Source organism: Callithrix jacchus, chromosome 17 (assembly GCF_049354715.1).
Source record: "Callithrix jacchus isolate 240 chromosome 17, calJac240_pri, whole genome shotgun sequence".
In the NCBI taxonomy this organism is placed as follows: Eukaryota; Metazoa; Chordata; class Mammalia; order Primates; family Cebidae; genus Callithrix; species Callithrix jacchus.
Genome location: NC_133518.1, coordinates 610,001 through 635,000, shown reverse-complemented (window position 1 = coordinate 635,000; position 25,000 = coordinate 610,001). Strand labels below are relative to the sequence as shown.

General features: G+C 54.5%; 2 long non-coding RNA genes and 2 pseudogenes across 3 annotated transcripts in view; 2 read left to right on the top strand and 2 right to left on the bottom strand.

Moving 5' to 3' along the window:
* Positions 1 to 6,433: 6,433 nt before the first annotated feature.
* Positions 6,434 to 8,372, bottom strand: LOC128930787 (signal recognition particle 9 kDa protein pseudogene; annotated as a pseudogene).
* A 2,938-nt stretch (positions 8,373 to 11,310) lies between these two features.
* Positions 11,311 to 15,008, top strand: LOC144579848 (uncharacterized). The gene is made up of 2 exons (XR_013528301.1): positions 11,311 to 11,412; positions 11,841 to 15,008. It is a non-coding gene; the product is annotated as an uncharacterized LOC144579848 (long non-coding RNA).
* Positions 15,009 to 16,626: 1,618 nt separating this feature from the next.
* LOC144579849 (uncharacterized) overlaps positions 16,627 to 25,000 on the top strand; it is a 21,554-nt gene continuing 13,180 nt past the window's right edge. The window contains exon 1 of the long non-coding RNA XR_013528303.1: positions 16,627 to 17,132. This is a non-coding gene — a long non-coding RNA (uncharacterized LOC144579849). The remainder of the gene's footprint in view (positions 17,133 to 25,000) is intronic.
* On the bottom strand, positions 18,878 to 19,476 carry LOC144579847 (ATP synthase peripheral stalk subunit d, mitochondrial pseudogene; annotated as a pseudogene). The gene has a single exon (XR_013528300.1). The product of XR_013528300.1 is annotated as an ATP synthase peripheral stalk subunit d, mitochondrial pseudogene (transcript).

Here is a 25,000-nt window from a genome sequence, read left to right as displayed (position 1 = left end):
CTCTCTCTCTCTCTCCTCTCTCCTCTCTTTCTCCTCTCTCCTCTCTCTCTCTCTCTCTCTCTCTCTCTCTCTCTCTCTCTCTCTCTCTCTTTCTTGTTTTTCACCTGGCCTAAAGAGACACCCATTGAAAGTAAGACAGAGAGAGCTCCTTCCAATTGTTTTATTGATCTAGAGACAGTGTCTCACTCGGTCGCCCTGGCTGGAGTGCAGTGGTGCCATCGTAGCTCACTCACTGCAGTCTAGACACTCCTTGGTTCAAGACATTCCTCCGCCTCAGCCTCCAGAGTACCTGGGACCACAGGCACATGCCACTGTGATCAGATCATTCATTCATTTTTCTGAGACGGGGTTTCACCAGGTTGGTCTGCAACTCCCGACCTCGGGTGATCCGCCCGCCTCGGCTTCCCAAAGTGCTGTGATGACAGGCGTGAGCCACCGGGCCCGGCCCCTCAGATCAGTTTTTCAATGTTTTCTAGGCCGGGCGCTGTGGCTCACGCCTAGAATTCCAGCACTTTGGGAGGCCGAGGTGGGTGGATCACGAGCTCGAGAGATCGAGACCATCCTGGTCAACCGGGTGAAACCCCGTCTCTACTAAAAATACAGAAATTAGCTGGGCATGGTGCTGCGTGCCTGTAGTCCTGGCTACTCGGGAGGTTGACGCGGGAGAATTGCCTGAACCCAGGAGGCGGAGGTTGCGGTGAGCCGAGATCGTGCCATTGCCCTCCAGCCTGGTGGGTAACGAGAGCGAAGCTCCGTCTCAAAACAAACAAACAAACAGATCAATTGCAACGAAGTGATGAGACCCTGTCTGTAGACCCTTTCTACAGGCAGGGTCTCATCACTTCGTTGCAATCCTCCCGACCTGGCGTCTCAAAGTTTTGGGATGATGGATGGGCTCGAGCCACACTGTGCCTGGCCTCCGGGGACTGATTCGCGACCACAACTGACGTGCTAATATTTTCTTCTTTTTTCTCCTTCTTCTTTTTGAGACGGAGCCTCGCTCTGTGCCAGGCGAAGGGAGGCGCATCGCTTCGGAAGCGGCAGCCGAGCCGCCTTCTAGAGCCCCATTCAAAGGCAGACAGCCCTGTTTCCCTTCTGGAGTCGGAGGTGATGGCTCCCATGGCCTCGGGCTCCACTCCATTCGGCAGGCGCCGCCCCACAAGAAGGCTGGCTGTGGCTGTGGCTGGGGGTGGGGGGACGCGGTGGGGCTGGCTGGAAGAGTCTCCTTTTCTGCTTCGTCCTTCGGTAGCTGGAATGACGGGCGCGCACCACCACGCCCCCCGGCTACTTTTCCTATTTTCAGGAGGGATGGGGTTTCGCCATGTTGGTCAGGCTGGCCTCGAACTCCTGACCTCAAGTGATCCGCCCTCTTGGGCCTCCCAAAGTGCTGGGATGACGGGCGTGAGCCGCCAGCACTTCACCCTTGAAGAGCAAGCGCGCGGGCGGGGAGCGGTGGCTCACGCCCGTCATCCTATAGCACTTTGGGAGGCCCAGGAGGGAGGATCACTTGAGGTCAGGAGTTCGAGCGAGACCAGCGTGGCCAACCTGATGAAACCCCGTCTCTACTAAACGTACAAATGATTAGCCGGGTGTGTGGTGGGGGATGCCTGTGATATCAGCAACCCGGGAGGCTGAGGCAAGCAAGCAGGCAGGCAGGCAGGCAGGCAGGCAGGCAGGCAGGCAGGCAGGCAGGAGAACCCCTTGAACCTGGGGGGCGGAGGTTGCCCTGGGCTGAGATCACGCCGTTGCACTCCAGCCTGGGCGACAGGGGTGAGACTCTGTCCCGGGGGGGGGGCAAGCTCGCACCCTGCCACCTTTCACTGCGGCCGGCCCTTTTTTAGGCTCTGAACCTATGTCATTTCTGACATAGGTTGACTCCCTCGATCCCCTCTCTCCGTTAGTGACTCGGTAAAGTAACTTGGACATTGTGTCGCCCCATCCCGAAGACGGATGGGTGGAATCCCACTGGGAGGGAGGGGAGAAATGGATCGGGATACCTGGTGACCTGGGCCTGCCTGAGGAGACTGTCACCCTTCGCTGCTCACGAAAAGGTCGGGTAGGGGCAGAGGAAGAGCTCTTTGCCTTTGGCCCTTTGAAGGTTCGCCTGAAACGTCAACTCGTCAGAGACAGATGAATCAGAGAATAGGCCAGACACGTTTCGTTTCTGGGTCCCCTGCAGAACGAAGGCCCCCGGGATGACTTGGGTTCCACAGGGTGTATCTTCTCCGACTCTAGGTCCTGAGACCTTCGGTTCTGGGAGAGGGGGAGGGCCCTGCCTCTTCCACGAAAAGGAAAGAGCGCGTGCTTACAGAGGCCGAGAGGAATCTAGACGGACAGAGGGGCCCTGCTGGGTTTCCCCACTCGGTGTGTAGGATTTGGGGAGGTCGAGGCCAGGCTCCCACTTGGATGAAAGGAGCATGTTTCAGACTTTTCTCCCTGTCACTTGTGGCGTCTATCCTTCTCCTATTTCCCTGACAAACTCCTCAACTCAAAAATAAACGGTTAGGGAAAATCTTACCTAGCGAAGCCAATCGTGGAGGCGCTAAGGAAGAAAGCTCATGACCGCGGCATACATTTCTAGACATAGGACCTATCGCGGTGTGTGCGTGGGAGTGATTTCTAAGGCATGGCCACTGTATCGCTACTGGGCTGGGACGGCCCAGTGATGTTCTCGTGAGGAGACGGTGGGTGGATCGCGAGAGGTCGAGAGTTCGAGACCGGCGCCGGGGCAACGTGGAGAAACCCCGTCTCTACTAAGAATACAACATTCACCCGGCACGGTGGGTGGTACGTGCCTGTCATCCCAAGCTACTCGGGAGCCTGAGGGCAGGAGAATCGCTGGAACCCAGGAGGCGGAGGTTGCCGTGAGCCGAGATCGTGCCACTCACTCCGGGAGTGAGTGTGGATTTCACGGACCTTCGCTTCCCTGTAACGGATATTGACACTCTGAGGTGGTGGGTCTGGAGTCCACTCGGAAACGCTAGGGACTGGACTTCCATCTTAGATAGGCCCCATCTCCACCCCTAGCCTCCGTCCACACGCCCCCGCCCCTGGTCTCCTCTTCCTTCTCTCTAGGGGAATGGAAGTTCCAGATGAACCCACGGGCGGGTGCCTAGGCCGTGTCCCCTGGGGGCTCCGGTCGACTAGTTGCAGGCGGGCATCACCCGAGAGGACTCCCTGGGCCCAGAAACGACCTGATCCGAGAGGGATCGGGGAGAGGCCGGCGACGCGGCGTGCCTGAGCCGCCCCCGCCCCCGCCCCCGCCCCCGCCCCCCAACCTCCACCCCGACCCAGAGCGATCCAGCGTTCCCTTCTTTTTCGTGCTGACGCCTGCAAGCATCGGTGGTCTTTGGGCATCGCCTAGCGGCCACTGTAATGGAAAATCGAGGTGGCGCGGAGGGAGCTCTGCCAGCCCGAGGACTTCACAGAGCCTGGGGCAACCGGTTTCTCTTCCGCCCATCTGGAGGCCCCTCCCTCTCTCCCTCGTTGCCTGGGGAACCTCCGCCCCGGTGGGGGCCCTATTGTTCCTTTATCGGTACTTTGTGTTCCTTTGTTTGTTGGTGTCTTTCATGCGCATAGACTCTTCTACCTGGGCTTTATGAGGAGTTGGTTTATTTTTTAAGCACCCCCCACCCGCCCCTTTACTCCAACTCGATGAGTTTGTGAGGTGGGTTCCCCCCAACGCCGCGCCTCTCACCACCCTGCGTGGAAACGTTCTGGAGCCAGGCGCGTGGGCCTCCATCCTCTCTCCCCTCCCCCCACCCTTTGCCGGTTGACATTTGCATGGGTGATGGCCAGATCTCACCTCACTCAGTGGCCACTGTTTTTGAAGATGGGGGGTGGGGGTGGGGGTGGGGCACGGTCCCACTTCCCCAGAGGCAGCTGGGGGCGATGGCACAGCCTTTGGTCCTCGTGGGCAAGCGGGTGGGCGGGCTGGACAGTAGTGGTGGGGCTTTTTCACCCCTTCACTCCTCAGCCATCCCTCCCTCCCTCCCTGGGAAAGCTTCATCTTGGCTGGGTCTCTCAATCACCTTTTCTCTTGATGTCTTCTTTTCTCCTTCCCCGGGCCAGCATATATGCAAAATGGGAAGGGCATCGTGGCGCCACGCTGGGCCGTAGTAGTTTGTGCCCAAAATAGAAACGCTGTCTAAAAAGAGATACTTTGCTCCCTTAAGATGACCGGAGGTGATGCCTTGGCACGGAATTCTAGGACGGTGTATCTTTTCCCCAGGACGTGTGTGAGCTGCTGTTTTTCTCCTGCTGTTGACTAGCGCTTTTGTGGATTTCTCGATGTCTAGTGACAGCCGGTTCCTGTAAACTGTACTTCATAATGTGATAACCTGCTTTTTGCCAGTTAAAACTAGCTCTCTCTTTCTCAGACTAAAAGCTGTTCAGGCTTTATGTCAGTTAGCTTCCTGAGCTGGGCAGACTCCATCTTACCTTCTACATTTTAGTGATTTTCCCACCATTCACTATGTCACCAGAGTATGTAGCTGGGGCGGGCTGACGCTGGGAACGCATTTGTTGATAAGAGGCCGAGTTCAGTGGTACCAGCAGAGCTTGGGAATGCGGGCAGGTGCTGTCCGATGCCCAGAGCCCCGGTTACCTATATAAGTTGTGTGTCTTTTGTGACAACTTTACCCCTCGCACCTGGCACTGTTTTATTTCTCATGTTCTAGCTTAAGTTTGAACTTTTTGCTTACTCTCCTTTTGTGAAAAATTTCCTTCAGCTAAGTTCCCCCTCCCTTTTAAAACTAGGGTATAAAAGACCGCCTAATATTTCCTTAGGGGCCGAGAGAATTTTGGGCATCAGCCACCTCTCGGTCGCTGGCATAATAAAGGACTCATAATTCAATCTCAGAGTCTGGTGCATTCTTTCACTCGCTCGGGTACAACAATAAGGTCTTTCTTTCTTTCTTTCTTGTTTTTGTTCTTCTTGTTCCTGTTCTTCTTCTTATTATTATTATTATTATCTTCTTCTTCTTCTTCTCCTCCTCCTCTTCCTCTTCTTCTTCTCCTCCTCCTCCTCCTCTTCTTCTTCTTCTCCTCCTCCTCCTCTTCTTCTTCTCCTCCTCCTCCTCCTCTCCTCCTCTTCCTCCTCCTCCTCCTCCTCCTCCTCCTCCTCCTCCTCCTCCTCCTCCTCCTCTTCCCTTCTTCTTCTTCTTCTTCTTCTTCTTCTTCTTCTTCTTCTTCTTTCTTCTTCTTCCCCAGGCTGGAGTGCAATGGCACGATCTCGGCTCACTGCAACCTCCGCCTCCTGGGTTCAGGCAATTCTCCCGCCTCAGCCTCCCGAGTAGCTGGGATTACAGGCACGCGCCACCATGCCCAGCTAATGTTTTGTATTTTTAGTAGAGACGGGGTTTCGCCATGTTGACCAGGATGGTCTCCATCTCTTGACCTCATGATCCACCCTCCTCAGCCTCCCAAAGTCCTGGGATTACCGGCTTGAGCCACTGCGCTTGGCCTGCAGGATGTATTTCAACGTAGTACCTTCCCTTCATTCCATTCCTGGGGAATCAACATGTGAACACGACGTTTAGGTGGTGAAATTAGGGTACGAATATAAGTGTCAAATAATATCATACTTCCGGTTTACTGGAAAACATGACAGTTGTGACAGTCACACCTAACACTTTGGTTACAGAAAGAGAGAAGACGGACAGAAGTATGCAATGATGTGACAGTTGGGATCATCTATCGGCCTTCTGAGAAACTGCAGATGAAAAAGACGTCGTGAAAATGTCTGTAAAATGGTGGTTGTGGTACATGTGTAGTGACCGTCATTGCATTCACGCACTCAAATAACTGCTGCTTCTGATAACTGAAAACTAGATTCAAAGTCATTGTTCAACGAGCTGATACTACCAATCCCCTATAATAAAAGGTATTTTTATTGTATCTCTCTGGAGAGAGAGAGAGAGAGAGAGAGAGAGAGAGAGAGAGAGAGAGAGAGAGAGAGAGAGAAGGCAAAGCATACTGGTTAGTCAATTCCTGTTAGATATAATTGAGGCCACACTACTAGACATACTCAGGTGCACGGCATTCGTAACAATGCGCACTGTGGTGCGGAGTTTGTTCCGATTACCATCTTTTATGTCTGTTGGTCATCGACAGCATACATTTTATGCTCCAAAAGAAATACCTCGATCCAACACAACGGTTACATTGAATGTTCTTTGAAAGAAAGATGAACTAAATTTAAGGAAGCATTGGCTTTTCGTAATATCTCATTTTCAAGTTACTGTTACGAATCTGCCAGAAAGAAACAATTGTGCGTTTTACCTAACATCAAGTAATCTGCAAAGTTCCGGAGACAGATGCATCGCTTGTGCAGTTTCCAAAAGTAAATACAGGCTTTCTGACTGAAAACATTCGCATTCCTAGCTCTCTAAAGAAAACATTCAAAAGAAAATTACAGAAAATGACCTCTGAGCTTCTGAAGAGTCCACTTAGTTACATAAAGTATTTTCTGTCCCAACACTTTCCCTACTTCAAAAGATATTTACTTCCTCAGTACATGACAAAGTCTTCATTTCAAACCATTCACTCAGTTTCCATGGTAACACTGAGGGATTCCCTGGCTACGGTCAGTGCCACTAGTTAGTTGACTGTGGAATTTCTCAGTCTTCTTTCCATCTTGAGCTTCCTCTCTTTTAGACACCAGACAAACTCGATCATCTGTTACTTGTGTGTTTAACACACAAGTTTCCATCAGAATGCCTGTATTTGAGAACCACACGTGCCTTCACAGGGTCAGCGAGGTAAAGCTTCTCTCTCGGTAGGCAGCGTGGCTGAACTCCTCCCAGGTCTGGCACTGTGCGTCGTGGCCTGGAGTGCAAAAGTAAACAGAGGCAAGGCCACAGAACCAGGTTCAGCAAACTACCTAGAGTCGCCAACGGATGCAAAAGTCATAAGGTCTTATTTTCTAGAAATTCATGAGGTCTTCTTCTTCTTCTTCTCCTTCTTCTTCTTCTTCTTCTTCTTCTTCTTCTTCTTCTTCTTCTTCTTCTTCTTCTTCTTCTCTCTTCTCTCTCTCTCTCTCCCCCCTCCCTCCCCCACTTTCTTCCACCCCTCCCTCTTCCTCTCCCTCTTTTTTATTTTAATATAAGCTCAGGTAGATCTAATCCAATCCATTCCCAAGGCCTCAATTCTTTACTTTAGGAATCTCAGATTTGATCTCCATACAGAATCCTGTGCAGAAGTGGCGAGTTTATTTCTGGACTTGGAGACCTCAAAGATGTTACACATTGATAAAGATTCAGGCCTGGCACGGTGGCTCCTGCCTGTCACTGCAGCACTTTGGGAGGCCGAGGTGGGCGGATCACCTGCGGTCAGGAGTTTGAGACCATCCTGGCCAACATGGTGAAACCCCGTCTCTACAGAAAGACAAAAATTAGCCAGGCGCGGGAGCTCACGCCTGTAATCCAAGCACTTTGGAGGCCAAGGCGGGCAGATCACCTGGGGTCGTGAGTTCAAGACCGGCCTGAGCAACATGGTGAAACCCCGTCTTTAGAAGGAAAAAAAGGACAAAAATTAGCCGGGCGTGGTGGTGCGTGCCTGCAATCCCAGGTTCTCGGGAGGCTGAGGCAGGAGATTTAATTGAACCCAGGAGTCGGAGGTTGCAGTGAGTGAGCCGAGATCGCACCACTGGACTCTAGCCTGGTGGACAGAGTGAGACTCCCTCTGAAGGGGCGGGGGGGGAGAGAGAGAGAGAGAGAGAGAGAGAGAGAGAGAGAGAGAGAGAGAGAGAGATAAATCCAACCCTAAAATCTGGGTTTGCTTTCTCCGTTGACTCGGTTGTGACCCAGACTTAGTGTCTCGATAAATCGTGCACCTCTCTGTTCAGCTAGGATGCTGGGAGGGTTTTCTCAGTCTGTATCTCCCCATGTCTTAAATGACCCGTGACCGAGCCCTGTCCGTTCTGTCTCAAATATGGAGCTCCAAACATTCCTCTCCATTTCCACAACTACACACGGCCCCTCGTGAAACCACTGGCTCTCGGGAAAACATCCCAGATGGTGGTTTCAGCTTTTTGGCTATGAAGCCTGAGCCTGCTGACAACATTCCTGTTCAGCTAATACGTTTGTATTGTTAGTGAAGGCGGGGTCCCACTATGTTGGCCTGGCCAGGATGATCTCCATCTTTTGACCTCGTTATCCACCCTCCTCTCTCTTTCTCTCTCTCTCTGTCTCCCCCCCCCACCCCCGTGTTAGTGAAAACCTGTCTTTAGTAACAATACTGTCTCTGTGACGGTCTGTCTGGCTGGCTGGCTTTTGCTGCCGCTGCTGCTGTTGTTTCTGTTTTAAAAGTGCACCCGGGCCACCGATTATGGTATCAAAAGCATTATAAGATATGTGTAATTCTCTCTCCATTGAGTACCCCTTTCCTCCTCCTCTCTCTGCTCTCTGTCTCTCTCTCTCTCTCTCTCTCTCTCTCTCTCTCTCTCTCCCCCCCATTCCTCCTCTCTCTCTTTTTTTTTTTTTTTTTTTTTTGCTTTTTTCTCTCATTTGAGACAGAGTGTCGCTGCTGCTACCCAGACTGGAGGGCAATGGCACGATCTCGGCTCACTGCAACCTCCGCCTCCTGGGTTTAAGCAATTCTCCTGCTTCAGCCTCCCGAGTAGCTGGGACTACAGGCACGTGCCACCATGCCCAGCTAATTTTCTTTTTCTTTTTTTTTTTCTTTTTGAGTTGAGACGTGGTTTCGCTGTTTAGACCAGGATGGTCTCGATCTCTTCACCTTGTGATCCACCCATCTCGGCCTCCCTAAGTGCTCGGATTATAGGCGTGAGATGCCATGCCCAGCCTGTGCTACTTTATCTTTTAACTTTTTGCTTACTCTGCTTTTGTGAAAAATTTGCTTCAGCTAGGTTTCCCCCCTCCTGTTTCAAACTAAGGTATAAAGAACCTCCTAACTCTTTTTTTCTTTGGGCCTGAGAGAATTTTGGGCATTAGCCACCTCTCCGTCGCTGGCTAACATAAAGGACTCATAATTCAGTTTCAGATTGCGGTGCATTCTTTATCTCACTCGGATATAACATCTCTCTCTCTCTCTCTCTCTCTCTCTCTCTCTCTCTCTCTCTCTCTGTCTCTCTCTCTCTGTTACTCTCTGTGTCTCTCTCATCTCTCTCTGACTCTGTCTCTCTCGATCGAGTGCGACACGTTGAGTTAAACACCTTCATTGGTTTTCTTTGGTGGTGGTGGTGGTGGTGGTGGTGGTGGTGGTGGTGGTGGTGTGTGTGTGTTTGCTGAGACCGAGTCTTGCTCTGTCTCCCTGGCTGGAGTGCAGTGGCACAATCTCAGCTCACTGCACCCTCTGCCTCCCTGGTTTCAAGTGAGTCTCCTGACTCAGCCTCCCGAGTAGCTGGGACTACAGGCACGTGACACCATGCCCAGCTAATTTTTTTTTTCTTTTTTCTTTTTTTGAGTTGAGATGGGGTTTCGCTGTTTAGACCAGGATGGTCTCGATCTCTTCACCTTGTGATCCACTCGTCTCGGCCTCCCTAAGTGCTGGGATTATAGGCGTGATCTGCCATGCCCAGCCTGTACTACTTTATCTTTTAACTTTTTGCTTACTCTGCTTTTGTGAAAAATTTGCTTCAGCTAGGTTTCCCCCCTCCTTTTTCAAACTAGTGTATAAAGAACCCCCTAACTCTTTCTTTCTTTGGGCCTGAGAGAGAATTTTGGGCATTAGCCACCTCTCCGTCGCTGGCTAACATAAAGGACTCATAATTCAGTTTCAGAGTGCGGTGCATTCTTTATGTCACTCGGATATAACATCTCTCTCTCTCTCTCTCTCTCTCTCTCTCTCTCTCTCTCTCTGTCTCTCTCATCTCTCTCTGTCTCTGTCTGTCTCGATCGAGTGTGACACGTTGGTTTTCTTTGGTGGTGGTGGTGGTGGTGGTGGTGGTGGTGGTGGTGTGTGTGTGTGTGTGTGTGTTTTCTGAGACCGAGTCTTGCTCTGTCCCCCTGGCTGGAGCGCAGTGGCACGATCTCAGCTCACTGCACCCTCTGCCTCCCTGGTTTCCAGCGAGTCTCCTGACTCAGCCTCCTGAGTAGCTAGGATTACAGGCACGCGCCACCACGCCCAGCTAACATTTTTGTGTTTTCAGTAGAGGCAGGGGTTTCACTGTCTTGGCCAGGCTGGTCTCAAACTCCTGACCTCCTGATACTTCCACCTCGGCCTGGCCTCTCAAAGTGCTGGGATGACAGGCACGAGCCACCGCTCCTGGCCATCTTCCTTGGTTTTAACTGGAGAATCTAGATTCGAGCCACACCTCGTTCTATGTCACGGAAGGACTTCGTTATCCTGCCGACTCGGGAAAGCCAGGCCCCTTGTGACCCGTTTCAAACTGAGAGCCACCTCATGTTTGGGAAATGGATCCGCTCCCAAGTTCAGTGAAGGGATGCGGTGTGTAGGACGAGGGACCCTGTTCCTTCTGATTTGGTCTGCATGGTGGGGCCTGGGGCTGGCCGGAGCTCAGTGTGGACCGATGGCTCCCTCTACCATGGGATCCACTGTCCCCACTTTGGAACACAGGCCTTGGCAGATCCTGGCCCTTCCTGGTATTGAGTCAGGCCGGGTGCGGTGGCTCATGCCGGTAACCCCAACACTTTGGGAGGCAGAGGCAGTAAGATCTCTTGAGCACGGGAGCTCCACCACCAACCTGGGGCTACATGGCCAAACCCCGGGGTCCGTGCCTGTAGTCTCAGCTACTTGGAGGCACTTCACCCTGGGCGACAGACAGAGCGAGACCCTGTCACAAACAGACAGACAGACAACAGCTATATTATGTCCTTCTCAGGGTACAAAGCAAAGCTAACAGAATACAGCATTTAATTTTTTTTAACTTTGTTTATTTATTTATTTTGAGACGGAGTTTCGCTCTTGTTACCCAGGCTGGAGTGCAATGGCGCGATCTCGGCTCACCGCAACCTCCGCCTCCTGGGTTCAGGCAATTCTCTTGCCTCAGCCTCCCGAGTAGCTGGGACTACAGGCCCGGGCGGGTGCGGTGGCTGGCTCACGCGTGTAATCAACCCCAACACTTTGGGAGGTGGGCGGATCACGAGGTCAGGAGATCGAGGCCATTCTTGCTAACATGGTGAAACTCCGTCTCTACTAAAAATGCAAAAGTCATCCGGGCGTGGTGGCACATGCCTGTACTCCCAGCCACTCGGGAGGCTGAGGCAGAAAGAATCACTTGAACCCGGGACGGAGAGGTTGCAGTGAGCCTAGATCGTGCCATTGCCTGCCCTCCACCCTAGGGGACAGAGCGAGACTGTGTCTCAAAGTAAATAAATAAACTCGTTCATTCGTTCATTCATTCTGAGTAGACATGCAGGATGTCAGCTTCTGGCCTCACGGACTCTGAGCTGACGAGTCCCGTGGTCTGCCTATCGCAGGACTGTACAGGTAAGGAGTTAAAAAAAAAAAAATTTTTTTTTTTTTCTTTTAAAGCGTCATGTTTAAAACAACTAATTTTGTTATACGGAAATATACGGATGTACCCCAAACACAGAAACTGCTCTTCCATTTTGAAACAACTCTTTTCAAAATTGTCTTGGGCCTGGTGGGTGTGCCAGTGATCCTTTTAGGTTTCGACCTTGACGGAGAGAATTTCCAGTCGGTCTCTTCTCTCTGGAAGGAAGTTTCACATAATCCGATGGGTGGGGACTTAGGCTGTGTCTCCCTAAGGCGCTGGTCGATTGCTTGTGGCAACTGCCTGGGAGGGCACGGCGGCCCCACTGTGCTGTGGTGGGGGGAGGGCTCCATTCTTCCCCTCTCCCGCTCCCGTTCCTGGCGATCCCAGTTCATTCCTGGTTGACACTCTCTGTTGGCAGGCAGACTTCGGGCATCCCCTAGCGGCCACCGTTACTCTGAAAACCGAGGCCTCACGGAGGAAGAAAGAAGGCACTCTGAAAACCGAGGCCTCATGGAGGAAGAACACTCAGGCCGCCTGCGCACAGCCCGGGGCAACTGTGACTTGTCCGCTGCCCCCGCCCCCGCCCCCATCTTCGCGTTCCTCCCTCCCTTGTTGCCTAGGGAATCGCCATTCTGACCCCCGGGTCTCATTGTTCTTTGATCAGATAAAAAGAATATCCTCCTAAATGAACAGAAAGGCTAAACTTTGTCTTGCTGGAGATTGGATTGATTTTGAGCTACTCAACCTGAGAGTTACAGTGTTACCATAGAGATTGACTGTTTTTGGTGAAGCCAGTTTAGTTTTCATCAGTTTTTAGAGTGTGAGAAATCAGATTTTATTCTGTCCATTTTTTTTTTTTTTTAATTTTTTATTGGATTTTAGGTTTTGGGGTACATGAGCAGAGCATGCAAGACAGTTGCGTAGGTACACACATGGCAGTGTGCTTTGCTTTTCTTCTCCCCTTCACCCACATTTGGCATTTCTCCCCAGGCTATCCCTCCCCACCTCCCCCTCTGTCAATTTCTCTTAATAGAGTTTTCTAAAATGGTCACTTTTGCAACCTGACTCATAAAGTATTCTTGACCGTGTTGGCTATTTTTGCCATAGAGAACAAAATTAATATTCTGTTTCTATTACTGTGTGGGTTTTGTCCCTTTAAATTAATTTTTACTTCAAAGGACCCTTTCTCGGACTTTTCCCTAACCCTTCAGGTTATAGTATGCAGTTGAAAAATCCATGGGGCAAGCTTCATAACACTTCATATGTTATTGAAAGTACTGAAGAAAATGGACCTGAGGAACCTAGCTAGCCCTACCTGGAGTTCATGTCATTTTTGTCATTTGTTTTGTTTTCCAGTTTTTAATGCACAAAATAGCAGTAACAATACCCGGCAAGAATTAAAGGATAATTGTAAGACTCGTAAATCATTTTGATAAGGATCTTCTGTTCAGTATGCATTTCTGAATTTTTAGTCATAGAAAGACAGTGCTAGGTATAATTTCAGGTGTCTAGCGTGGACATATTATGATCTAAAGTAATTGCTGTCTTGATGTGAAATAAAAGTGCTTTATCATCCAAGGACAGTTCTATACAATTATGTAACTATTGCTATTTTAGGAGTGTTATCAGGGTATTAGTAATATTAATAAAATAATTAGAAAGCTTAAGCAACTAGCCTTCTGGAAAGTTAAGGAAAAAAGAATAAATAGGCCAGGCGTGGTGGTGGCTCAAGCCTGCCTGGGAGGTTGTGGCGGGTGGATCAGAGGTCAGGAGGTCGAGACCAGCATGGTCAACATAGTGAAACCCTTGCCTCTACTGGAAATACAGAAAAGTTAGGGGGCCGTGGTGGCACGTGCCTGTAGTGTAGTCCCAGCTGCTCACTCACTCGGGAGGCTGAGGTAGGAGAATTGCTTGAACCCACAGGGGGCGGAGGTTGCACTGAGCCTGGGTGACAGAGAAAGACTGCTTCTCCAAAATATTAGAATAAGGCCGGGCGCGGTGGCTCACGCCTGTCATCCTAGCACTTTGAAAGGCCGAGGTGGGTGGATCACCTGAGGTCAGGAGTTCAAGACCAGCCTGGCCATCTTTAGAAAAAAGAAACCCCATATTTAGAAAACAGAAGTAAGCCACACACACACACACACACACACACACACACACACACACACGCTAGAATAGAATAGAATAGAATGGAACAGAATAAAATAGAATTGAACGAACGAACGAATGAATGAATGAATGAATGAGCAATTTTTCAGGAACAAAGAAAACCCATGGTGACACAAACCTATGCTTCTCGCCTTTTGAGGCAGCAATGACGCTACAAATTATGTGTGATTTCTTGTTTTTCTACATTTAATTTAACGTCGTTACTATTATTATACTTCTTGCTATTGTTCTTATTTGAGACGGAGTCTTCCTCTGTCGCCCAGCCTGGAGTGCAGTGGCGTGATCGCGGCTCTCTTCAACCTCCGACTCCCGAGTCAAAGCGATTCTTCCGCCTCGGCCTCCCGAGTGAGTAGCTGGGACTACAGGTGCGTGCCACCGCACCCGGCTAACTTTTGTGTATGTAGTAGAGACGGGGTTTTGCCCTGGTCAGCAGGCTAGTCTCGAACCCCTGACTTCAAGTGATCCACCCGTCGTCTCAGCCTCCCAAAGTGCTGGGATTATGCTCGGTGCGTTATGAGCGGCTCGGCTAACATGGTTAACTTTATGGCCCCGTGGTTGGGCCTTTGGTTTACAGCCAGAGGCTACCTGACAGAGCCCTGTCCCTCGAAAGAAGGGTGGTTATCTGCAGATAGCAGCAGGGTCTTGCTCTGAAATCCTCAAAGCCTCTGCTGTGATTCAGAATGGTGGTGTCTGTCTCAAACGGATGGTCCTGTTGATCTGCTCTGGTATTTAGAAATGAATGCTCCCCTACTAAAATCTGTCACAGACACCTCCGGGACGGATGAATGTGGTGGGTGCAAGTTTGGAGGTGAGGCAGGTGCTTCGCTAGAGCTGAGGAGTTGAAGACCAGCCCGGGAAACAGGCTGCGGTGCATTTGTCTGGCCAAGGCCCATGGCAGCCTCCACTTCCCGACCTCAAGCAATCCTCCCACCTCGGGCTCCAAAACAGCTAGAACTATACAGGTGCCTGCCATCACGATGCCCGGCTAACTTTTTAATTGTTTTGATTTTTTAGTACAAACGGGGGCTCGCTGTGTTGCCAGGGCTGGTCTCAAACTCCTGGGCTCAAGCGATTCTTCCACCTGAGTCTCCCAAAGTGTTGGGATTATAGGCGTGAGCCATGGTGCGCTGCCCTCTTTTTATTTCTTTTCTCCTCCTCCTCCTCCTCTTCCTCCTCCTCCTCCTCCTCTTCCTCCTCCTCCTCCTCCTCTTTCTTCTTCTTCTTCTCCTTCTCTCTCTCTCTCTCTCTTCCTCCCCTCCCCCCCTTTCTTCCTTTTCTTTTATTTATTTATTTATTGGAAAAAAAAAAAAAGATGGGGTTTCACCATGTTGGTCAGGCTGGTCTTGAACTCCCGACCTCAGGTGATCTGCACGCCTTGGCCTCCAAAGTACTTGAATTACAGGCATGAGCCACCACACCCGGCCTCATTCTTTTTCTTTTTTCTCTTCCTTCCTCCCTACTGGATGGATGGATGGATGGATGGATGGATGGATGGATGGATGGATGAGTGAGTGAATGAATGGACGGACGAGTCGGTTTCCGGAAATATTTACAGGCGAGGTCGGGTGCCGCAGATGACGGCAGGGCCTTGCTCTGAAATCCTCGAGGCCTCCGCCGTGATTCGGAACGGTGGCTACCTCAAGCGGATGGTCCTGTTTGTGTGCTCTGGTCTTTTTTAATTTCTTGAGACGGAGTTTCGCTCTCGTTACCCAGGCTGGAGTGCGATGGCGCGATCTCGGCTCACCGCAACCTCCGCCTCCTGGGTTCAGGCAATTCTCCTGCCTCAGCCTCCCGAGTAGCTGGGATTACAGGCACGTGCCACCGTGCCCAGCTAATTTATTTATTTGTCTATTTTCCGGTATGTTTAGCAGAGACGGGGTTTCACCCCGTTGACCAGGTTGGTCTCGATCTCTCGACCTCGTGATCCACCCGCCTCGGCCTCCCAAAGTGCTGGGACGACAGGCTTGAGCCACCGCACCCGGCTGTGCTCTGGTCTTCAGGAACGAGCGGAGCCTTCCCGTGCTCCGCCACCTCCTTGTATGTCTTCTACGACCGTCCACGCTTCCATGTACTTTTTTAGAGATGGGGTCTCCCTGTGTCGCCCAGGCCGATCGTACGTAGGTCACTGTGACCTTGAACTGACTGGTGGGCTTAGAGAGATGCTCCCCTGACTCAGCCCCTGAGGAGCTGGGCCTACCGGCCCGGGCGGGTGCCAGGACGCAGCACGACACAAAACGGCCGGCTGATTATCTATCTATCTTCCTTCTTTTTAATTGTTTTCTTCTGCGACAGAGGTTCCGCTCGCTCGCTCGCTCTGTCGCCCGGGCTGGAGTGCAATTGCTCCCGGACCCAGCGGGAGGGTCGGGTCGGGTCGGGTCGGGTCGGGCTGCTTATTCTTGCGGCCTGATGATGAGCTGAAGACGAATTGGGAAAGGAGGGAGTTTTCATTTCTGTGACTGCTTACGGGGAAACGGAAGGCCTGGAAAATATCGCCAGACCGACTCAAAACCACAGAGAGGAGGTCAGAGCCTGTGTACCTTCCGAGCTCTCTGTGTACGTGTCACGGTGCGTGGTCACCTAAAGAGGGAAGCGAATCCCCCCCACCACCCCCCCGCCCCGGGAGTCTCGCTCTGTCGCCCAGGCTGAAGTGCGGTCGGTGGTGAGATCTTGGCTCACTGCGACCTCCACCTCCCGAGTTCCAGCGATTCTCCTGCCCCTGCCCGGCCTTTCGAGGGCCTGGAGGCGGGGGTTTCGCCATGTTGACGGGGATGGTTCGGAACTCCTGACCCCGGGTGACCCGCCCGCCTCTGCCTCTGACTACCGGAGTGCTGGGGTGAGGGGCGTGGGCCGCCGGGCCTCGGCCTGCTTTTTCTTTTGTTACTAGAGAAGAAAATGGCGTGGGCCCTCTCGCTATCACGGTATACACTCTGCTATTCTGTGGGATACGCCGTGCGTGTGAGTGCGTGCGTGGGTACGTCCGTGCGTGCGTGCGTGCGTGCGTACGTACGTACCTACGCACGTACGTAGGTGCGTGCGTTTCTGCGCGTATTGCCGAGTCACGGTGCTTCCTTCCCCCTCAGGGTCTCCGCTCCATTAGTTGTGGGGGAAATGCCTGGGAGGGTGCCGGGCTGACACTTGCATATGTTGTCATCGGGCGTCACCTAGCGGTCACCGGTTCTCCGAAGTCTAGGCGGCGTGACGGGACGCTCTGGCCGCCCGCCCACCGTCAGGAGAGACTGTGGCTTCTCTCTGCCACCCGCCCCCCACCTCCCCCCACTTAGAGGCCCGCCCTCCCTTAGTCCATTCGTCCCCCACCCCCACCCCCACCCCCACCCCCGACTCCCTCGTTGCCCAGACGACCCCTGGAGACCCTGGCCGGGCCCGATTGTTCTTCTCTTTGATCCGTTGTTTCCCTTTCTTTCTTGGTGTCTTTCTTAACCCATATGGACCCTTCTGCCTGGGTTTTGTGGATGACAGCTCCACTTTAGGCCTTGTCGTTAGTGGGGACTTTCCCGATTCTCCCCAGATGTAGCGAAAGCAGGTAGATGTCCAGAGTGTGCTCGTAAATGGCGTTTCCCAGAAATCATCGAATGAGTGTGGAGGAAGAAACATGCGGTGCCCCCCTTTCGAGGCAGCGATGCCAGCAATCATGAATTAGGTGTCATTGCTGGAGTCGGCTTGTTTCCTGAGTTGCCCTCCGTGCCCACCCCCACCCCAGTCTTGAATACATTTTAGAATAACCTACTGTGCCTCCGTCCCTTCCCCTTCCTCTTTGTGTCCCCTCCTGCTCCCCTTGGTTTCTCTCCTTCCACTCAGGCATATCCCCCCTTCTTTCTTTCTTTCTCTTTCTCTTTCTCTCTCTCTCTCTCTCTCTCTCTCTCTCTCTCTCTCTCTCTCTCTCTCTCCCCCTCCCCACCCGCCACCCCTCCCTCCCTCCCTCCCTCCCTCCCTCCCTAGGTAAACTCACTCAACCACCCTGGCCCAGGCCCTCATAGTCATTTTTCTTCTTTTTTTTGGAAACAGAGTCTCACTCTGTCACCCAGGCTGGAGTTCGAGGGCACGATCTCGGCTCGCGGCGGCCTCTGCCTCCCGGGTTAAGGCGATTCTCCTGCCTCAGCCTCCTGAGTGGCTGGGGGTTACAGGCATGCACTGCCACGCCCGGAGAAGTTCTTTCTTTCTTTCTTTCTTTCTTTCTTTCTTTCTTTCTTTCTTTCTTTCTTTGATTAAAATTAAAGAAGTTTATTTGTATTGTTAGCAGAGACGGGGTTTCACCATGTTGGCCAGCCTGTTGTTGGACTCCTGACCTCAGGTGGCCCACCCGCCTCAGCCTCCCCAGAGTGCTGGGATGACAGGCCTGAGCCACCGCGCCCGGCTCATTGTCACTTTTAACGGTTACCTTACGTGTGGCATTTTTATTTTCCTGGCCAACATATTCCTAAGGTGGAAGGTGTGTCGCAGCCCCTCCCCGGGCCTTACTATGCCGGTAGAGGATTTTTCGAAAAGAAATCTGTCTGTGCTTTCTCCTTTAGTTTCTCTCTCCCTAATTGCCTTCTCCAGTTCTTTCTTTCTTGTTTGTTTCTTTTGTCGTTTTCTGTGTTTCGTTCGTTGTTCCTGTGTTTCTTTCGTTGTTTCTGTGTTTCTTGTGTGGTATTTTTTTTTTTTTTTTTTGAGATGGAGTTTCCCTTTTGTTACCCAGGCTGGAGTGCAATGGCGCGATCTCGGCTCACCGCAACCTCCACCTCCTGGGTTCAGGCAATTCTCCTGCCTCAGCCTCCTGAGTAGCTGGGATGACAGGCACGCACCAGCATGCCCAGCTAATTTTTTGTATCTTTAGTAGAAACGGGGTTTCACCATGTTGACCTGGATGGTCTCTATCTCTTGACCCCGTGATCCACCCACCTTGGCCTCCCAAAGAGCTGGGATTACAGGCTTGAGCCACCGCGACCGGCTCCTTCCTTCCTTCCTTTCTCTCTCTCTCTCTCTCTCTCTCTCTCTCTCTCTCTCTCTCTCTCTCTTTCTTTCTTTCTTCTTTCTTTCTTTTTTCCTTTTTTCTTTATTTTGAGACAAGAGTCTCACTCTGTCACCCAGGCTGGAGTGCGATGGCGCGATCTCAGCTCACGGTGACCTCCACCTCCGGGGTTCAAGCGATTCTCCTGCCTCTGCCTCCTGAGTGGCTGGGGTTACAGGCATGTGCCACCACGTCCGGAGAATTTGTTTTTCTTTTCCTTTTTTATTTTTAACATTAAAATTAAAGAGGTTCTTTTTTTTTTTTTTTTTAATAATTACTTTTATTTTTAATGTCCAGAATGTGTAATATAAGGGCCAGAGCCTCCTCCTGGACTCAATTTTATAAATTCTCAATTGGTTGGTGAGGCCAATAGGGATACTTTTGCTTGTCCAATTTGGTTTCTGGGAAAGCTTCGTTCAAGTCCTCAATGGTCATCTGTTCAAATGGAATTAAGTTCTTATACTTCTCCATCTTTTTCTCATATTCTACAACCCTGGCCTTTGAGAGAGACACCCACTCAGCACAAGACTTCACATCTTCTTTTTCTTCAGCATCCACCAGGGCAGTATATGGATCCTCTGGTATAGGAACCTTCAGGGCATTAAACTTCTTCTCAAAGTCATCCACCAAGCCTGCTTTGGCCTCATTGGCCTTGTAGTAAGCCCAGTCAATAGATGGTGGATTCTCAGGTAAAGCAGCCAACCTGGAGGTTAGGATCTCATTCCAGGATTTCAGGGAATTAGCAATGGCCTTTTGGTTTTGGGGTATGATCTCCCAAAAAGCTATCCAGTCAATGGTTTTTAGAGCAAGTTTTCGCCCAGCCATCTTGGAATCCTTCACCGACCCCAGCTGCCTATCGTCCACAGCAGCAAGTAACGGAAGTGGGTCCCTTTTTTTTTTTTTTTGGTATTTTTAGCAGAGACGGGGTTTCACCATGTCGGTCAGCCTGTTGTTGGACTCCTGACCTCAGGTGGCCCACCCGACTCAGCCCCCCAGAATGCTGGGATGACAGGCGTGAGCCACCGCGCCCGGCTCATAGTCACGTTTAACGGTGACGTTACACGTGGTATTTATATTTTCCTGGCCAACCGTATTCGTAAGGTGGAAGGTGGGTCGCAGCCCCTCCCTGGGCCTTACTATGCTGTTAGAGGATCTTTCGAAAGGAAATCTGTCTATCCTTTCTCCTTTGTTTCTCTCTTCCTAATTGCCTTTTCCAGTTCTTTCTTTCTTTCTTTCTTTCTTTCTTTCTTTCTTTCTTTCTTTCTTTCTTTCTTTCTTTCTTGTTTGTTTCTTTTGTCGTTTCTGGGTTTCGTTCATTGTTCCTGTGTTTCTTTAGATGTTTCTGTGTTTCTTGTGTGGCCTTTCTTTTTCTTTTTTTATTTTTTATTTCTTTTTTCTTTTGAGACAGAGTCTCAGCCTGTCACCCAGGCTGGAGTGCGATGGCGCGATCTCGGCTCACGGTGACCTCCGGCCTCCATGGTTCAAGCGATTCTCCTGCCTCAGCCTCCTGAGTGGCTGGGATGGCGGGCGTGTGCCACCGCGCCCAGGTAATTTTTGTATTTTTAGTAGAGACGGGGTTTCAACGTTTTGGCCAGGCTGGTCTCGAACTGCTGACCCTGTGATCCGCCCGCCTCGGCCTCCCAAAGTGCTGGGATGACAGGCATGAGCCACCTTGCTTGGCCTCTCTCTCTCTCTCTCTCTCTCTCTCTCTCTCTCTCTCTCTCTCTTTTCTCTGTCTGTCTGTCTGTCTTTCTCTGTTGCTCTTTCTTTCTGTCTCCCTGCCTTTCTTTCGAGATGGAGCCTAGCTCTGTCGCCAGGCCCGATTATGTTTAGCAAGAAATTTCATTTTGTCTATTTTCTTTCTTTCTTCTCTCTGCCTTCCTTCCTTTCTTTTCTTTTTCCCTTTTTTTAGATTTTTACCTAAATGCAGGTGGGGGCTAATGCCGAAAATGGCATTAGCCTCTTCTTTCTGCCTTCCTTTCTTCTTGCTCTGTGTTTTTCTCTTTCTTTCCCTCCTCCCTCCCTCCCTCCCTCCCTCCCTCCCTCCCTCCCTCCCTCCCTTCTTTCCTTTTTTCTGTTCCTTTCCTTTTTTTCTCTCTTTCTTTGTCTTTTATACTTTTTTTGTCTCTTTCGCCCTTTTTTCCTTCACCTCTTTCCTCATTCTTTCTCTTCTTCATCTTTCTTCATTTTCCACCTGTCTTTCATCATCTATTTTCTCCAGATTTTAAAATTTCTGTTTTCTCCATGTCCTTCCTCCCCCCACCCTGCTTCCTTTCTTCCCTCTCTCCTTCCTCCATGTGTCTTTTTTCTATCCCCCCTCCCTCCCTCCCTCCCTCCCTCCCTCCCCCACACCCCAGGTTTGATTGTGAAAGTGTCCTCATTCTGTGTCTCTCTGTCACCTGAACGACTCGCGACCGAGTCCTGTGTGTTCTTTCTCCCTCCGAGATGCATGTCCAAACAGCCACACGTCGTGGGCTTGTCTTTGGAGCCTGTCTCGGTCTACGCAGAGACACGTTTGGAGGACGGTTTCTGTGGGGTTGGGGTGGAGGGGCTGTGTCTTCGGCCTCGGCCAGACTTTTCTCGACTCACGGTTTCGGTTTTGCCGTCCGCCGGCCGCCCTGCCATCTGGATCTCTCTCGGTGACAGGTTTGGGGACCTGGTCGTCGCCGGTTGTCGGGCTCCATCTGGCGGCCGCTTTTATATGGTTTTCTTGGCTTCTGGAGCTCCGGTGACAGCTGCCGAGGGAGGGGACCGTCCCCGCTGTGAGCTAGTCATTGCTCCGGAAAGCCTGCGGCCGTCAGCGGGGCTGTCCCTGTGGCGCCAGAGCTCTGGCGAGTCACTTGTGAGTCAGAGCTCGGGCGTGCAGGGCTGTATGGGGGCAGGCTGTCGCCGAGTTTCCAGGCCCGAGCGAGGTGTCGGGGCTGCCCGGGCCGGTCGACCAGTACGCCGTAGCTCCCGAGGCCCGACCCGCGACCCGCGGGGACCCTCCGGGCGTGGCGCGGGTGGCCGGGGACGCCACTCCACGGCCCTGTGGCGGGCCAGCGCGGGCCCTGGCCGCCAGAGGCACCCACCCACCCGCCGGATTTCTTTCCCGAGTCCCTGTGGGGAGTCGGTGGCCTTCCTGCGCCGTCCTCCCGGGGTGCCGCGCCTGGCCGCGGTCCCTCTGCTGTGACGCTTTACTTCCGAGTCCGCCTTCGTGGTCGGAGAGTGGTCCCTGAGCGCCTTCGGTCCCTCGTGTCGTGTGTCCCTCGCGTGTGAGGGGACGGCCGAAAGAGTCTGTTTCTGAAGGCACGGGCCGGCCCCTGCGTGGCACCGGTGGCCCGGAGGGCGTGCCCGGGAAGGGCTGCTCCCTGGTGTGTGTGTGTGTGTGTGTGTGTGTGTGTGTGTGTGTGTGTGTGTGTGTGTGTGTTTAGGTCGACCAGACAGCCCTGGGTGCTCCATGTCTGGCTGTGATGGTGGCCTTTTTGGGGACAGATGTCCGTGTCACGCATTTCTGAGTCGGCGGTGTGGCCGGTGACTAGACCCCCTGCCCCCTGGGCGGGGTGTATCTTTCACTCTGAGTTGTCGTTTTGTGCCACCGGGTTATTGCTGACACGCTGTCCTCTGGCGACCCGTCGCTGGAGAGGTCGGGCCTCTGGATGCGTGGGGGGTCTCTGGTCTACCGGTGACCCGGCTAGCCGGCCCTGCTCTGGGTTGAGCCGCCGGCTGGGGCCCGTGTGCCTTGCCTCCCGTGCATCCGTCTGAGTGTCCCGGCTCCCTGGTGCCGCCCTGGGCCCGGGTCTCTTCCGACTCACCTGGGCGTGGCGGGGAAAGGCCGGTGCGGGCGGGCGGGCTCCCGTCTGCCTGCGTGTGCGCTCCCTGCTGCGGGCACCTGGGGCGGTCGCGACGACCCCGTTCCGTTGGCTCCGTGCCGTGCGTGTCAGGCGTCCTCCTCTCCTCTGGGGTTGTCCGCCGTCCCTTCCCCGGAGCGGGGCTGGCCGGCCTCGGGCCCGTGGGCTCCGTGGCTTTGCTGAGGTTGACTCCTTCGCCCCGCTCTGGGTCTCTTCCGATCGATGTGGTGACGTCACGCTCTCCCGGGCCGCGACCGATCCGCGGTGGGCGAGGGACGGACATTCTCGGTGAATGGGACCGCTCTTCTCGTCCCGCCCGCGGGGGCCCCCTTGCCTCTCCTGCACCCTGCCTGTGGGGTCTGGATCGGGAGGTGTAGGGGGTACGGAATCCGGCCCGACCTCGCCGTGCTCCCCCGTTCTCCGCCTGGCGGGGGCCGGTGGGGTCCTCTGACGCGGCAGGCATCCCTCGCTCTCGCCTCCTGTGGTTGTTGCCTTGTCGGGGGCGGCCCCTCTCCGCGGCGGTGGGGGGCTCGTCCCGATGGCCCGTCGTGCTGCCCTCGCCGGGGTGGTGCGAGCGTTGGCTCGGCTTGGGCCTTTTGCGGTGCTCCTGGAGCGCTCCGGGTTGTCCCTCAGGTGCCCGAGGCCGAGCGGTGGTGTCGTTCCCGCCCCCGGGGCCCCCTCCTCCGGTTGCCGCCATGGGGTCTGCGTGTGGGTCCCGAGGAGAAGCGCTCAGCTCGTCGGAGGGTTGTCGTCGAGGCGATCGATCGAGGTTTTGTGCCCCTCGACGCGGGGTTGAGGGGGTGCCTCGGGCTCCGCTCCTCTCGCCGTAGACCTCATCCCTCCCTTCCCTGGGTGTCCCTGAGCGCCTCCGTGGGCGGCCCGGCGAGGGGCGACCGGTGGGTGGGGGAGTGTGACCCGCCCTCGGTGAGAAAGCCTTCTCTAGCGATCCCAGAGGTGTGCTTTGGGGGTACCGGACTCCCCCGGCCCGCCGCCTCTCTCTGCGTTGTGGTAGCGCTTCCGCGTGGCGATTGGATTCGCTCGTGTGTAGGCAGAGTTCCCTCTTCCTCCTCGGTGGCGGGGAGAAGTGGGGTCCGCCGGTCTCCGCGGTGGGGACCGAGCGCCGCTCGTCGCCTACTGTGGCCCGCGCCTCCCCCCTCTGAGTCGGGGGAGGGTCCCGCCGGGCCGGGCCCTGTGTCCTCGCCGTTGGGGAGGTCGTCGCTTGAAGGCTGGGTGCGTGTGGCGTCCCGTCTGGCGCGTGACCCCCTTCCGCTGCGAGCCGGCTCTCCGCCCGCTCCCGTGCCGTGCCGAGCCCTTGCCGGTGCCGGCGACCGCGCTGTGTGCGGGGCGACGGGTCGGGCCGCCTGGGCCCGGGAAAGCGTCCCCACGGTGGGGCGTGCCGGTCTCCCGGAGCGGGACCGGGTCGCGGATGGACGAGATCCTGGGTGTGTCGCCCTGGCGTCGGGCTTGTCGCTGTGGTCGCTCCGGGGCCCCCGGCGGTGGGGTCCGGGTCCCGTGAGGGGTCTCCGCGTTGGTGCCGAGGGCCGGCCGGTGTCCCGGGTGGGAGGGCTGCGGGACCGCCCTCGTGTCTGTGGCGGTGGGATCCCGTGGTCGTGTCTTCCCCGGTGGCCCGGCTGTGCCCGAGGTTCCCGCCCGGGTCCTCGGCGGGCTCCCGTGCCCCTGCCCTCGTGGGCCCCGGCCCTGCGTGTGCGCCCGCTCCCCGCCGCTGCCTGCCGATCCTTTCTCTCTGAGCGGCTCTCCGGCTGCGCCGGGGCGGCCCCGTCTGGGACCCGAGCCGGCTCCGCCTTGAGGGGCGTCGCCCCCGGCCACCATCGGCCGGTGTCCGCGTCCCCCCGGCGTGTGCCTCGGCTTCGCGCACCGGCGGCGGTCGGCCCCGCGCGGGCCCGGTGGGCGTCGGAGAGGTCGGGTCGGCCCGCCGCGTGTGTAGGGAAGACGGTTATGGGGCGCTGGCCGCGACTGCGGTGGCGGTGTTGGGGAGCCGCGGGCCCCCGAGAGGCGTGCGTGGGTCGCCGAAGGCCAGGCGGCCGCTCCGTGTGCCGCGCGGGACCGCCCCTGTGTGCCCAAACGGGCCGCTGGCGGTGAGACCCCGTTGTGTGTCCACGGCTGCTGCGGTCGTCTGTGCCCGAGGCTTCTCCCCGGATCCTCGCGGTGGCCCGCCGCCCACCCCCTCCCCGCTCGCCGCCTTCCCCGCGCCTTCCACGGTCGCCTCGGGCTTGCCCGGGGTCTCGTCTCCTCCCGAACCCGCTCTCCCGCTCCGCGTCCGCGCGCCCCGGGTGCGCGCCTCGCTTCCCGGGCCCGCCGGGGCCCCTCCCCGAGGCGTCTTGGGTGTCGACGTCCGGGGGCGGCGGCGTGTCCTTCCCCCGCGTTGCGGGTCCCGTTCGGCGCGTGCGTGCGCCCGAGCGCGCCCCGGTGGTCTCTCCCGGCCAGCCGTCGTGTGTAAGTAAGGTCGACCTCCGGCCTGCCGGCCGCCCGCCCCCCGGTTCGAGGGGGGGGCCCGGGCCGGGACCTCCGGTCCCGGTCCCGGTCCCTCGTTCCGGGTCGGTGGGTCGGCCG